Genomic DNA, 12,902 nt, shown 5'->3' with positions numbered 1-12,902 from the left:
AGGCAGCTAAATAGACAGATCTCCAATTCATTGACTCGCGATATACGCCACCACAATACAGATCGTGTGAAGGCGGCCATAGAGCGTAACGAAGGCTCCAAAGTATTCGCACGAGATTTGTCTATTGGGCAGAGCCAACTGACAAAGCTCAAAGCCAACACACCGGTCTTACCGTCATCGGACGGCAGGGTCGTTTCGTCTAAGCCCGAACTTTTTGAGGGAAGTCGAGAAGTTCTACAGACGTCAGCCTGTACGAGCTTAGTAAATATTATGGCCCTAAAACAGCTTAAAAAGTACTAGGCGCCGGGTGATGATGGAATCACAGCTGAGCTTCTGAGAGCTGGTACTTAAGAACCTTCAGAAACTATTCAATTCCTTCATCCTCGAGGGCAAAAAGGAGAAAACGCACGCTTCGTCTTCAGCCTCCCGGACAAGCCGGATTACGAAAAGCACCATAGACCACATACATACGCTGCGCCAGGTTATACAGAAGACAAAGGAGTATAACCAGCCAATATGCTTCGCGTTCTTGGACTATGGGAAAGCCTTTGATTCGATCGAGACCTGGGCGATGCTGCAGTATCTCCAGAGGTGTCACATTAATTACGGATATATCGAAGCATTGAAGTGTTTGTATGGAAAAGCCATGTCAGTCCGTCTCCAAGATCAGACCTTGAAGCCTATCCAACTGCAGTGGGGAGTCAGACAAGGCGATGTCATAAACCTTATGTATAAAATTAACAATCAGCCTTCCTCAAATAGTATAATTAACAGTCTTCATTAATTTATCGACTAATGAATAACGAAAAAAATACATCAAAATGCGTCAAAATAAATATTTCCGCCATATTTAGTAAAGATAAGTTTATATTGAAGGAATATTTAATCAGACGCTTTGTACCTGACACACAAGGAGGAGGGAGAATCATTTTAATGGGGAGTTTCACATTAGCCATATCGGGTTCTAGAGGAAACAAAGGTTTTATTTAGACGATCTTTTAATTTTAGGTAAAAAACGCATCGTCAGTTTCTTACCAGAATCTTCGCAGCGAAATAAACAGCCCGTTTTTTAGATTGAAGCAACACTAGGACGTATTCGTTAATCATTGGCTTACGCTGTAAATCAGGAAAATCTTCATCAATATTTTCATATCCTTGGTCATCTTCCTTATCCGATTCTAGGTATCTTATTCTTAAACTTTTCTTTTATGCTGATCTTTTCTATTAAATCGTGCAGTACGTTCAGCTATTCTTTCCTTTTCTGGAGTGTCCGTTGCTATCATGCTTTTACCCAATTTTATACCTTTCCGTTTGTCGGAACGAGGACCAGCCTGTGGCCGAGGACGGAACATCTTCATTTCTGATTTGATCTCTCCATTGCTGCCACCAGTATTCAGTTTCGTCAGTTGGCTCTGCCCAATAGACAAATCTCGTGCGAATACTTTTGAGCCTTTGTTAGGGTGTTACCACACGCATCGATCGATCGGCAATTGATGTAATCGATCAACATCGGTCAACGTTGATCGATTGCCAGTCGATGGCATCGGTGGACGGCATTGGTCGACGTAGACCGTTTGATCCCGGCTATATTCCATCAGTTTCTTTCGAAATGTATTCACAAGAGGTCGCGCTGTTGTTGGCCAATACGATTTTGCTCGTACTATTATTACGGAGACACAAACGCAGAACACTCTGGATGCGACCGTTTTTTAAAGCCAAGGATCGCTTACATTCTGCAAATTACATTTTAAACAGTGGTTTTTTGGATGCTTTTCAAATGAGTAACAGTGATATTGAAAATCTCTTAAATATGATGGCTCCTTCAATTGCAAAATTAGATACCAATTACAGACAATCTATTTCACCTAAAAAATGGTTACTTATAACACTCCGATTTCTAGCCAGTGGTGATTCATATCAAAGTCTAGTGCTAACGTTTAAAGTTTCACAACGAAGTATTTCTTGTATAGTTCCAGAAGTATGCAATGCGCTTTATACATAAAAGTAGGTATTCTTGGACTTTTAATCATAAGTTAAGTTATAAGGAAGGTTACGTTGTAAACTCAAGTTTTTATTACAATGAATAGAGACCTGAAGAAGGTACTCTGCTTCAGTCATAGAATAAATAATAGTACTAGTTCTAATAGTACTAGTCATGTATCTCTAACACAAGCTAGAGGAAATAAAAAATTTACATAGTGTTTCAGGTTTATTAAAAATCTTTCAGAAAAACAGTAACCATATAAAAACATTGTTTAATTTTCATGCAAGTCAGATTGATTTGAAGATAGTAGCACCTGTAGAATATAGTGTAGTGGAGTAGCCTTCATTTTGAGTTTCTGGATAGTAATATTTACCAAGTTAGCTTCGTAAATTAGGTTATTTATATGATGCTGCACGGTAATAGGTGCGTAGTCTGTGTTTAGTGACCTCAATTTAAATGCTATTTGTTCTCCAAATAATGCATACTCATCAACATCTTTTCTATTGCGAATCAAAGAATCAACCATGTCCAACGTTTTTTCTATAGCGGCATCATTTGGTTTGAAGCGCCTTTTACGAGGATCTTCACTATCAATGGAACTGTCCATCCCCGACTCAGATGTTAATGAATTTACCTGAAACTAAATATATATATATATATATATATATATGTATATAATATGTTTGTTTGATTTTCACCCAAAAATATTAAACTGAATTTGATGGAACTTTACAGCATACAGAAGAATAGCACATAGGCTATAATTTAAAAGAAAAATTGTATAAACTGACTTAAGTTACGCGAGTAAAGTCGCGAGTTGTAAGCTCGTATTCAATATATTTACAATTTTTTATTTTACAGGTGCCATGCACGGAAGAAGGATGGATCAACATTGCAAGAGATTTTAGGCTGTTGTGGAATTTTCCCCACTGTCTGGGTGCAATAGATGGGAAACATATAAATATGCGAGCTCCAAATAACAGTGGGAGCACATACTTTAACTACAAGGGAGTTCACAGTAATGTCCTAATGGCTTTAGTAGATGCGAATTACAAATTTATGTACTGCGATATTGGGTGCCAAGGTCGTATTTCTGACGGTGGTGTATTTGGAAATACTATTTTGAATTCCATGAATCTACGAGGAATCCCAAAAGAAAGTGCGTTACCTGGAAGAAATTGTCTTACACCAAATGTTATATAGGTGACAATGCCTTTCATATTTCAGAAAAATTAATGAACCTATTCCTAGAATTAGGGCAAAAAGGTGCAAATTTTTAATTATAGGTTGAGCAGGGCTCGCCGAATAGTAGAAAGTACGTTCGGCATTTTAAGTGCAGTATTTCGCTGTCTTCGAAAGCCTTTTCACCTCCAGCCGAAAAATGTGGAAAATATAGTGTTCGCTACGACTTATCTTCATAACTATATAAGAAGGAATTGTGAGAGTTATAGATATTTAGAATTACGCTATTCCAATAACATAAATCAAAGTGCAGATTCCGAAATAATACAACCGCCAGAAATTCAGTCATCTATGCAGTTCCACAGTTTACCAAATCCAGCTGAACTAGTGAGAGAAGAGTTCGCTGAATATTTTTGTTCTAAAGAAGGGAGGGTTACATCGCAATACAAGTATTGTTAAATAAACGACGTGTCGGTAGTATTTTATTATTTTAGTAAGTAATATCGAAGTTGTTTTGGACTAAAAGCCTGTACACAAGTAACCGCTACTGTGTAAACTGTATCAATAAAGATTATTAGTATGTACTTGTTAAATTGTATTATTACTTTTATGACAACAGTACTGGAAAATGTTTTATAATAATAATAGTAATAAATCATTTATTTCATACGTCGTCCATATCTTGTTACTATTACAGAAAAAAAATTATAAAAACTAGCGTTAGTAGTAGAATCATTTAAAAATTATATTAATAATAACGGACAAACAAACACACAAACATACAAACTCAAAAACACACTTTCAGATTTATAATATTAATGTTATATATATTAATAATGTACTTACATTACTTGACATGCTGGAATGAGGCTGATCCTCTGTAGACGCGGTAGATCATGGGCGATTCCTTTCTTGTATGAACATCATAGCTTGAAATGCATACCATTTAGAAACGTATAATTCGTCTCGTCCCGCACCGCTTCTCAAACTATCTTTAACTTTTTTTTTTCTTTCGAAAATGTTGATTGTAAATTTATTATCTTTTTTCCGCTTCCTCCTTAGTAATTTCAAATGAGTTGGCTATTTCGAGAAGTTCATCATGACGTTTTATTCTATTTTGATAATCAGTGTGGACAATGTCCCAAAGTAAAGGTTTGTTTTTGTATTGCTCTATAAATTCTAAAGGTCTTTCATTCGTCCACGCGGTTACCGCCATTTTGCACGCCACGAGAACAAACCAGCATTAACGACCGCGAGCTTCACACAACTGAAGACATAAACACAAGTAGGCCACGTAGTAAGCGTGCGGGGCGCGGGGGGCACCGGGTGACTTGGGAAGCTCAAGCAGCACGATCGACGTCGACTTATCCATTCTACCATCGATCGATCGTCGATCGACAATCGATCGATTGGTCTGGTAGAAACTATCGATCGACGTAGACTAATCCATTCTACCATCGACCGATGGCATGTATCGACTATCGATCATTGCAATCCAAATTTAAATTTTTAAGCGTCCCTAAGACGCTGAAACAATCTAATTTAAAGTGATTATTATTTTAATGAAATTACCATTCACAATAGCTACCTATTTATTCTTTTTTTTTTTCCAACGCGTACATTAATTCCTTCTGCAATCACAAAAACTTAGAATTTAAACTGCCAGTTTTTTACAAATTAAGGTTAATTTTGCTACGATAAAAATAAAAGTAGCTGCAAATTGGTAGGGTTTTGGAATTGACCCTCTATACTGAGTATATTCGTCAATGAAATAGTTTATAGTTACTATTCCTAAAGTTTTATTACATGCTGGGACATATACACCATATACAATTGTCGCTGTGGGTTTATATAGGTACCTATCTATGTTGAATCTTGGCATTATCCTTCCTGTTTGTTATGCTAGCAATTACCGAGAAAAATTCTAAAAAGCTCCTCTGAAAATACCTGTAATTTCAGTCACAGCAGTGGGAATGCTGGAGTTTAAATTATGATATTGCATGGAATCGGCAATTTGGAATCTCACCATAGTCACACAAGTACTACTTATACCTATTTATTAATTTAAAATCTATTTACACAAACTTAAATAATAAAATGAAATTTATAAATTTGCTTCATAACTATGTGTTCCCTTATGTATTTCATTACTTTGTGTTAATGGGTTCTTGCATAAATCCAAATTCACGGTCTAGTCTAGAGTAACAGGTACTCAATGTGTTAGAAGTGTGTGTCTCATGTGGAAGACACAAATTAAATTTTCACTCTTATAGGAATTAAATGCTCTTGAAATGTTTAATAGAAAACTTTCATTATTCTTCACTGTCTTTCGTTGAAGACTGTAAATTATCACATTTTTTATCATTAACTCTGTTTATTAAATACTGTGTTAATTCACTACCCCATGCCACAGTGAGATCAGTGTACTGTTCTATTAAGCCCGGTTGTGGGTGAATTCCTTTTAGCATGTTTTGTAATACAGCTATTTTGAAAGACTGTCTTTTAGTTCTTGCTACTAAGGTTCGTATTTTCCTTTGCTTTTCTCGCAGCCTTTGTTTTAATTTGAAGTTTTTGGACATGAGTTTTTTTATACTAGGTGAAAGTGGAACACTAATTTCTGGCCATTGAGATGTCGAAGGTATATTATTAACACACAATATTGGGACTTCTTCTTTTATGTGTCCCTGAAAAATAACAAATATGAGTACCTACAGTTTAATATAAAACATATTTATATTTCAAATTAACTAACAAAACTTTGAGAGGGATTGGTATCAAGGAGAGATTCCTGAAAATACTTATTCTGATTAGACTTACAGTTTAAATTTTTGGAAATAGATTTGTTTTAATATTTTTTTGTTAAATTAATTCACAGAAGGGTTGCAGAGGCTTTCTGAAGGCACAGTTTTGTGTTCTGTCTACTTACTGCTACTTTATATTAATACTTACAGGTACAAATAAAGTTGGAAGGGCACCTTTAACTAAAATTGTATTCATTCGAATTTTTCTTTTATATAGATCAGGAAAATGTTTGCTGCAAATAGTAGAACTCTTCCTTGGAGTCCAATCAACTCGCCCAATTAATATTAACCATTTTTCTCTAACAACAGGATCTAAAGGGAATCTGTCAGAAAAAAATAATTATTTATGTTTCTTTTTTGAGTGTTCAGATTATAAAACGGTTAACGTAAAACAGCATTTATTTTCATTGTAAACATTCATGATAAATTTGATACAAATATTATACACGAAAATCATTTCAATTCTCAATAAACAAAACTGTATCTATACTGATATACTAAATCTTAAAATAACCAAATGGGCTGACGTTTTATATTGCCTGACAATTTTATATTAGGTAATTTTAGAACAAAATAAATATTTTCAAACTCACAGTTACAGCTTACAGTAACAATTTTTCTAAAACAAAATAAACACTGCAATGACGAAGTAGGTATTTACCTGTGAAATGTGCAATTTTCAGGATTATTTTTATGATTAACACCACATGTAACTACTGAACAATTAACCATTGTTGAATACAATCCTATTAACTAAAAATAAACCACGATTTTCGCAAAATATTCAAAATACTTAGGAGCTTACTCCAGTCGTCACAAGCGTGGCTGACTACTTACGATATGTCAATCAAAATCAGTTACAGCTTACAGTAACAATAGATTCGCTTTCCTTCTCTAACTTGCTATATCTCCGGAAGAGATGTTCTTCTCTCATGCAATCATGCATGCTTTGTTTGTCATTTAATGCTCGTTCAACAACCTTTTCTATTTCTAGGGACAATGAAGGTTTTGAAGACGCTTAGTTTTTATTTTATAATGTTACTAATGTGTTTGTAAAAATTGCTACTTTTGTAATTTTACTAACTAAATTGATCAAATAATAATTATGTATTTAAATTTGTACTTTTTTGAACATAAAATTAGCATGGTTTATTTTGCACTATTTTATTGTAGACTATTACCTATACCACATAATCATCAAGTGGTAAATTGTAAATAATATTATAGGCTACTTACAATAATATATTATATTTTAAGGCGGGTGTATTCACATTTTTATTTCTATCTCAGATTTCTCCCGTTCTGAATGGACTTCTATTATAGCAAGAAATAGAGGTGAAGAGTTTTATTAGCCAAATACATGGTATTTTGTGTGTTCGTACCACTTCGAAGCTATCGGATATTTTAACAAATGTTTCAAAAGATTTGTTATAAATGTAAAACCCAGTTAAACTTAAATATGAGTTTTTGAAATTGTTTTGTAAATGTTTTCTTCAAAATAAGAATCTTCCTTGTCATCTTTACTAAGCTTTAAAATTGTTTGTGTTTTTGTTTTACTTCCGCTTGAAGATTGAATTTAAGTACCTATATAAAATAAATGGGTTGGGAGAAAAATGAAGAGATTGCTAAATCTGAACAAAAGACTGACTACAAAAAATATGAGCTAAAAGACTTTGCCATCTCTACAAAAGAGGTATTGATGCGCCTCTTTTTCTGATTTACGTATCCGAAAACAATTATGTGTTGATATCAGAAACGTGAGAGGGCTGATGTAGGTACTAATCATATTTATTTTATGTAAAAAAACTGAGCTAACAATAAGACATTTAGAGACTGAGCTTTTGGCGATTAAATAAAACAACTGCTTGACTGTGAGGAATATGTGGAAGATATGATTTATTAAAATGCATATATACAAAATCCTTAAAACTAGTTACCCAATTACAATTGTTACTTAAAAAATATTTACAAGTTCAGAAAATACACACCAATACTAAAGCTTACATTTCAACCAATAGTAAAACGTTTCATTCAATAAGAATTGAGAATAATATTATGTGTTCTATCTCGCTCTAAAACTAATGCTATCGCAGTTTGTGTAAACTCGCGTCGGACCTCGATCGTACGATGTCAATGAGCATTCAGCACCTACGCTGTTGCTCATTGATTAAAATTGCATGAATAGCGATCGACGCCCGAGTCCCGACGCTTCACTCGTCAGTCGAGTCCGCTCGGGCTTGCTGTGCGGTTGTGTAACGCGGAGCATATGACTGATCACGTGAGTATATCTGCGATCGTCGAGAGAACGTGACGATGCTCGTACATTGATGAGCTGACTACTGGTGATCTGTATGATTCTATGAGTTGATGTACAGCATTATGAAATGGTTCTTATCAGAGCAAATATTACGTTATATAAAATAAAATGTTCTTTTCAGAACGAATCTTTCGGCATACGCTTATTACAACTTATTACACTATTATGCACGATTATTATTTCTACGATCTATAATGCTACGTTATAAGTTAGATATTAGACATTTGTGTTAATTGATATTATTGGTTCTAGGTACAGCTACAGACATAATCAATGTACTGCACTCAAAAAAGGTGTGTGTGTGTGTGTGCAAGTCACATACGGTAGAAGTGAAACTTCTTAAATACTTTTGTATTGAAAGAAATAAACAGTCGCTTCATGTAAACTGTATATTTATAAATATATAAAAAAAGAATTAGGATTATTGAATACAATTCAAATTTCATCTTTTTCAATGAGTATTTTTAATCAGGGGTAGGCTACGCGATATCGAGATGGATATAGTGTATCAGGATAAATGTTACGGATTGTACTATTTTTCATCAAACTAAAAATATATTTAATATTTTAATGTAAATAATTATATTACTTAATTCACTTACTTTAGTGAAGAAGAACACATCAAAATACTGACGTTTTCTAGTGTTTCGTGTTCGTGTTCATTGGCACACAGTTTCCTGATTTCAACAATTTTAGTTCCATGTGGCATAACAGTTTCCTCTAGATGCCTTTTAGTTGTTTGGTATTAGGGTGTTCATTATAACCACGCATACGTATACCCCCAAAAATCATGTTGCGCGGCAGCCATCTTGGGTTAGAAAAATGATCCCAAATTCGTTCTCTGCACCATCGATAACCTCGGATAAGATATCCATATTGTTGAAATCATAATTTTGCGCGCCGGCCATCTCGGATTTAAAAAATGATCCCAAAATCGTTCTCTGCACCCTCAAGAACCTCGGATACGATATCCATATTGTATAAATCATAATTTTGCGCGGTTGCCATCTTGGATTTACTAGGATGCCGCAGTCACTCGTCGTACCGCTTCGCTGCGGCGTATATTTAAATATATATTATAAAAACTGATAAAAAGGATAGCAGTGTACCAAATTAAATTTTCACCTGGGTTTTCCGCGTAGGTCCTTACGGGCCTCGAGGTAACTGTTCGGAGTGATGGCCCGCCGGTAGTGTACCGGTGAGCGCCCACCAGCCAGCGGTGAGGAAGCAGTCGTGTCCTAGGAGACAAGGTCACGTGGTAGTCCTCTTATGTCCGGCGGTCGTCGATGGTATGGCGCGATGCCACGCAAATGCTGGGATCGCGCACCATAGGCGCGCGCGAACACAGAGGTGCTCAGACGACGAACGAAGTCGTCCAGGCTCTCCATGCGCAGGTCTCTGGAGATGACCTGATTCCGTACGAAGTGAGGTGCTCCGGAGATAGATAGTCAGCGACTGCTGCGCTCGCTCGACTTGCGACCCGTCTCGTCTGTCAGCGCAAACCAGGTGGGGGCAGCGTAGGTGAGTCGCGTGTGAACGTACGCCTTGTATAAGCACAACTTCGCACGGAGAGGCAGGTGGGACACCAGCACGGGGCGGAGCAGATTCCGTGCGGCGCGCGTCTGGGTGACCACGTTCTTCACATGGGGCCGCATCGAGAGGGTCCTGTCGATGGTCACGCCGAGGTATTTGGCCTTCGGGGACCATTCGACGGTCTCGCCCATGAGTGAAACCAGGGTCGGCAATAGGAGTGCCCCCCCGATGGAAATCGTCTGACGTTGACCTTGAGTCTCCAGTCCTTCAGCCAGGTGGGAAGTGCGTCCAGTGCTCGCTGCATCTTCAGCGCTGCATGCGGGTCATTCATCGAGGTGGTAATGAACGCCGCGTCGTCGGCATACAGCGCTAAAATGGCGCCGTCGGCGACTGGAATGTCGTCCGTGTATCTGCTGTAGCAGACGGGCGACAGGCAGCTTCCCTGGGGCACACCAGCTCAGATGACGCTCCGTTGACAGAGCGTCTTCAACCGCCACTTGAAAACGTCTGTTTTCCAAAAAGGTGGCCACAGTCTTAGCTACTCGGCGGGGAGTAGTAGACGTGGACAGATTGTACACGAGGCCGGCGTGCCAGACACGATCGAACGCCTTTTCCATATCGAGGAATATCGCGACAGACTGCTCTCGCTTGTTGTAGGCGGTAGCAATGTGGTGCAGTACCCTCGTCACTTGTAAAGTGGTGGAGTGCTCGGCACGGAAACCGAACTGTTCGTCGCGAGGCTGAAGATGGGGCGTGATGTGCAGCAACAGTAGCTTCTCAAAGACTTTCGAGGTGGTGGACAGGAGAGTAATGGGACGGTAACTCCTAGGCAGCATGATGTTCTTGCCTTGCTTGGGAATCAGGATGACTCGGCCGAGCTTCCACGATGCTGGAAAGTGCACGATACGGAGGATTCCGTTGAAGAGCCGCGTCATCGTCGCGGAGGTGACGCAGGGCTTCGTTGGTAACTCGATCAGGGCCGGGGGCTTTGCGCAGTCTAGTTCGTCAAATCATCCTTTGGATTTGTCAGGGGTAGAACACGACGGGGTCTTCTGTCGGCACTATCGGCTGCTCGAAGTAGTTCTTCACATGTCACTCGATGGTCTCTACGTGCTGCACATCCGCGGTCGGGTTGGGTGTACACTGCGTCTCCAGGTGGTCCGCAAATATCTCCGCTCGATCCTCAGCTCATGAGGGGTCTAATCGGGGAGGGCTTCCCGGAAAGTTGGCGGTGCATGCCGGACCAGTCGTCGCCGGCTCGCTCGATGGCGGAATGCCAGGATTCGTCTGCGGCTGTCTCCAGTACGTCTGAAATCTTGGCGGCCAGAGCGTTCAGCCGCGTCTTCATGGTCGGGCACCGCAGGTTTTGCCATTGCCTTCGCAGCTTCCTCTTCTCCTTGATCATCGCTTGTATGTTGGCAGGGAGCTGGGGTTGTCTACGAGTAGATGCAGCGTCGAGTCTGGACTCTCGAAGCGCAATGGACATTGCTGCGCTGAGTCGAGAGTAGTGTGCCCTGCAGTCGGTCGACGTCTGCAGGGCTCTCTACTTTAAAGGACGGCGAATGTTCGGCCATGTGTTCGGCGAAGAATCGCTAGTCCTGGCGGTGCTTCGGAGAAGGCAGCGCTGTCGTCATCGGGGTCACCTTCAGCGTCAAGAGGACTACTTGGTGGTCGGAGATGAGGTGGTCATCCAGGACGTCTAACGACGGTGCGGCAGCTAGGCCGCGCCGCCATAGCGTTAAGCGTTAGCGTAAGTACGGGTAGTGCGTCGGGACCTTGGTCCTAGCACCTCGTAGCCGTGGCGATCTGCGTCGTCCAGTAGGCGTCTGCCAACCGGGCTTACAATATTGCAGTTCCACGCTGTGTGTTTCGCGTTGAAGTCGCCCGCGATGATCGTGGGCAGCGGCGAGTCTAACAAGGTGTGGACATCAGCCACTGCGAGTCGACTTTGCGGCGGTTTGTAGAAAGCGAACACGCGGGTGGGCTGACGCTCGATGCAGATCTTCACGCCTAGGGCGTACGACGTCTGCAGTTGAGGTACTGGCAGCAGTTGGTGGATGACGTTCCGACGGACCAAGGCTGCTAATCCCCTGTAAGCAGTCCCGGTCGACGAGGTGTGATCCTCCCGGTAAACGTAGTATGCGGAAACCTTCAACTTGTCTACTGGTCTGAGGTGAGTCTCGCTGATCAGGCCGATGTCCACTCGACGCTAAGAGAGCAAAGTCTTGAAGAGACGGGCTTTTTGTGATGAAATCCCGTCGGCGTTCCAGAACGCGATGCGTAGCTCAGCCATAAAAGGTGCAGAGCTCCATGATGCAGCCCAGGATCAGCGGAATAGGGTCACGCTGCTCCTGGATGGCTATCAGCACTTGATTCAGTGTGCTGATAACCTTGGTAAGTCACGGGTAGAGAGGCGACACTCGCTTCGCCTTCGTCCCCCCTGCGGGGGCGGCGACCACGGTGGGCTTGGACTCTTTGCTGCGCTGGGTAGGCGGCGGGCGGTGCAGCTCGTGGCGCAGAAGATGGCGCGGCAGGTTGCGCTTGAACGCGTTTACCGCGCTTGCGCCGGCGTTTGCCCGGTCGCTGTGGCTGGTTGGCAGCAGCCATGAGCGAGCCGGGCGGTTGCGCGTCTCCTTGAGGAACACCGGGCATTGGGCGTTGTTCGCCGTGTGTGCACCGCCACAATTGGCGCACGTCGGTGAGTCCTCCCTGGGGCGCTGGCACTCTCGGGCGGGATGATTATCCCCACACCGCACACAAGCAATAGGCCGGTGGCAGTTGTGGGAGTAGTGCCGAAACTGTTGGCATCGGTGGCACTGCGCTGGTCCCCTCCTGCCGCACCACGCCTCGATAGTGATCCCGGGCATACAGAGGAGCTTGCGTACCTCATATATACCCGGGATAAGGCCCGGTGTCGCGGTGGAAGTGGTGGGAGCTTCTGTCTTATTGGACCCGGCGGTAGCAGCGTATGTCGGACTGGTTGCGGTCTCCATTGGAGAGCCCGGCGACAGAGACGGCATACTCGGCGGGGCATGAGAACCCGGGGTTTTGGCTCCTCCTCTGTGTGGAGGCGAAGGGAAACGCC

At 41.2% G+C, this 12,902-nt stretch overlaps 1 long non-coding RNA gene across 2 annotated transcripts; it reads right to left on the bottom strand.

Moving 5' to 3' along the window:
- Positions 1-2,196: 2,196 nt before the first annotated feature.
- Positions 2,197-6,886, bottom strand: LOC126979851 (uncharacterized). Of its 2 annotated transcripts, none has more exons than XR_007732884.1 (4): positions 6,629-6,886; positions 6,116-6,290; positions 4,013-5,850; positions 2,197-2,618 (listed from the first exon to the last, which is right to left on the bottom strand). It is a non-coding gene; the product is annotated as an uncharacterized LOC126979851 (long non-coding RNA). The 2 variants fall into 2 exon arrangements; XR_007732883.1 differs by having other exon boundaries at positions 2,197-2,624; positions 6,629-6,885.
- Between the last annotated feature and the right edge of the window lie 6,016 nt (positions 6,887-12,902).

Source organism: Leptidea sinapis, chromosome 4 (assembly GCF_905404315.1).
Source record: "Leptidea sinapis chromosome 4, ilLepSina1.1, whole genome shotgun sequence".
NCBI classification, from domain to species: Eukaryota; Metazoa; Arthropoda; class Insecta; order Lepidoptera; family Pieridae; genus Leptidea; species Leptidea sinapis.
Note: the sequence above shows the minus strand (reverse complement) of the source record. Positions and strands in the feature narration are given on the sequence as shown.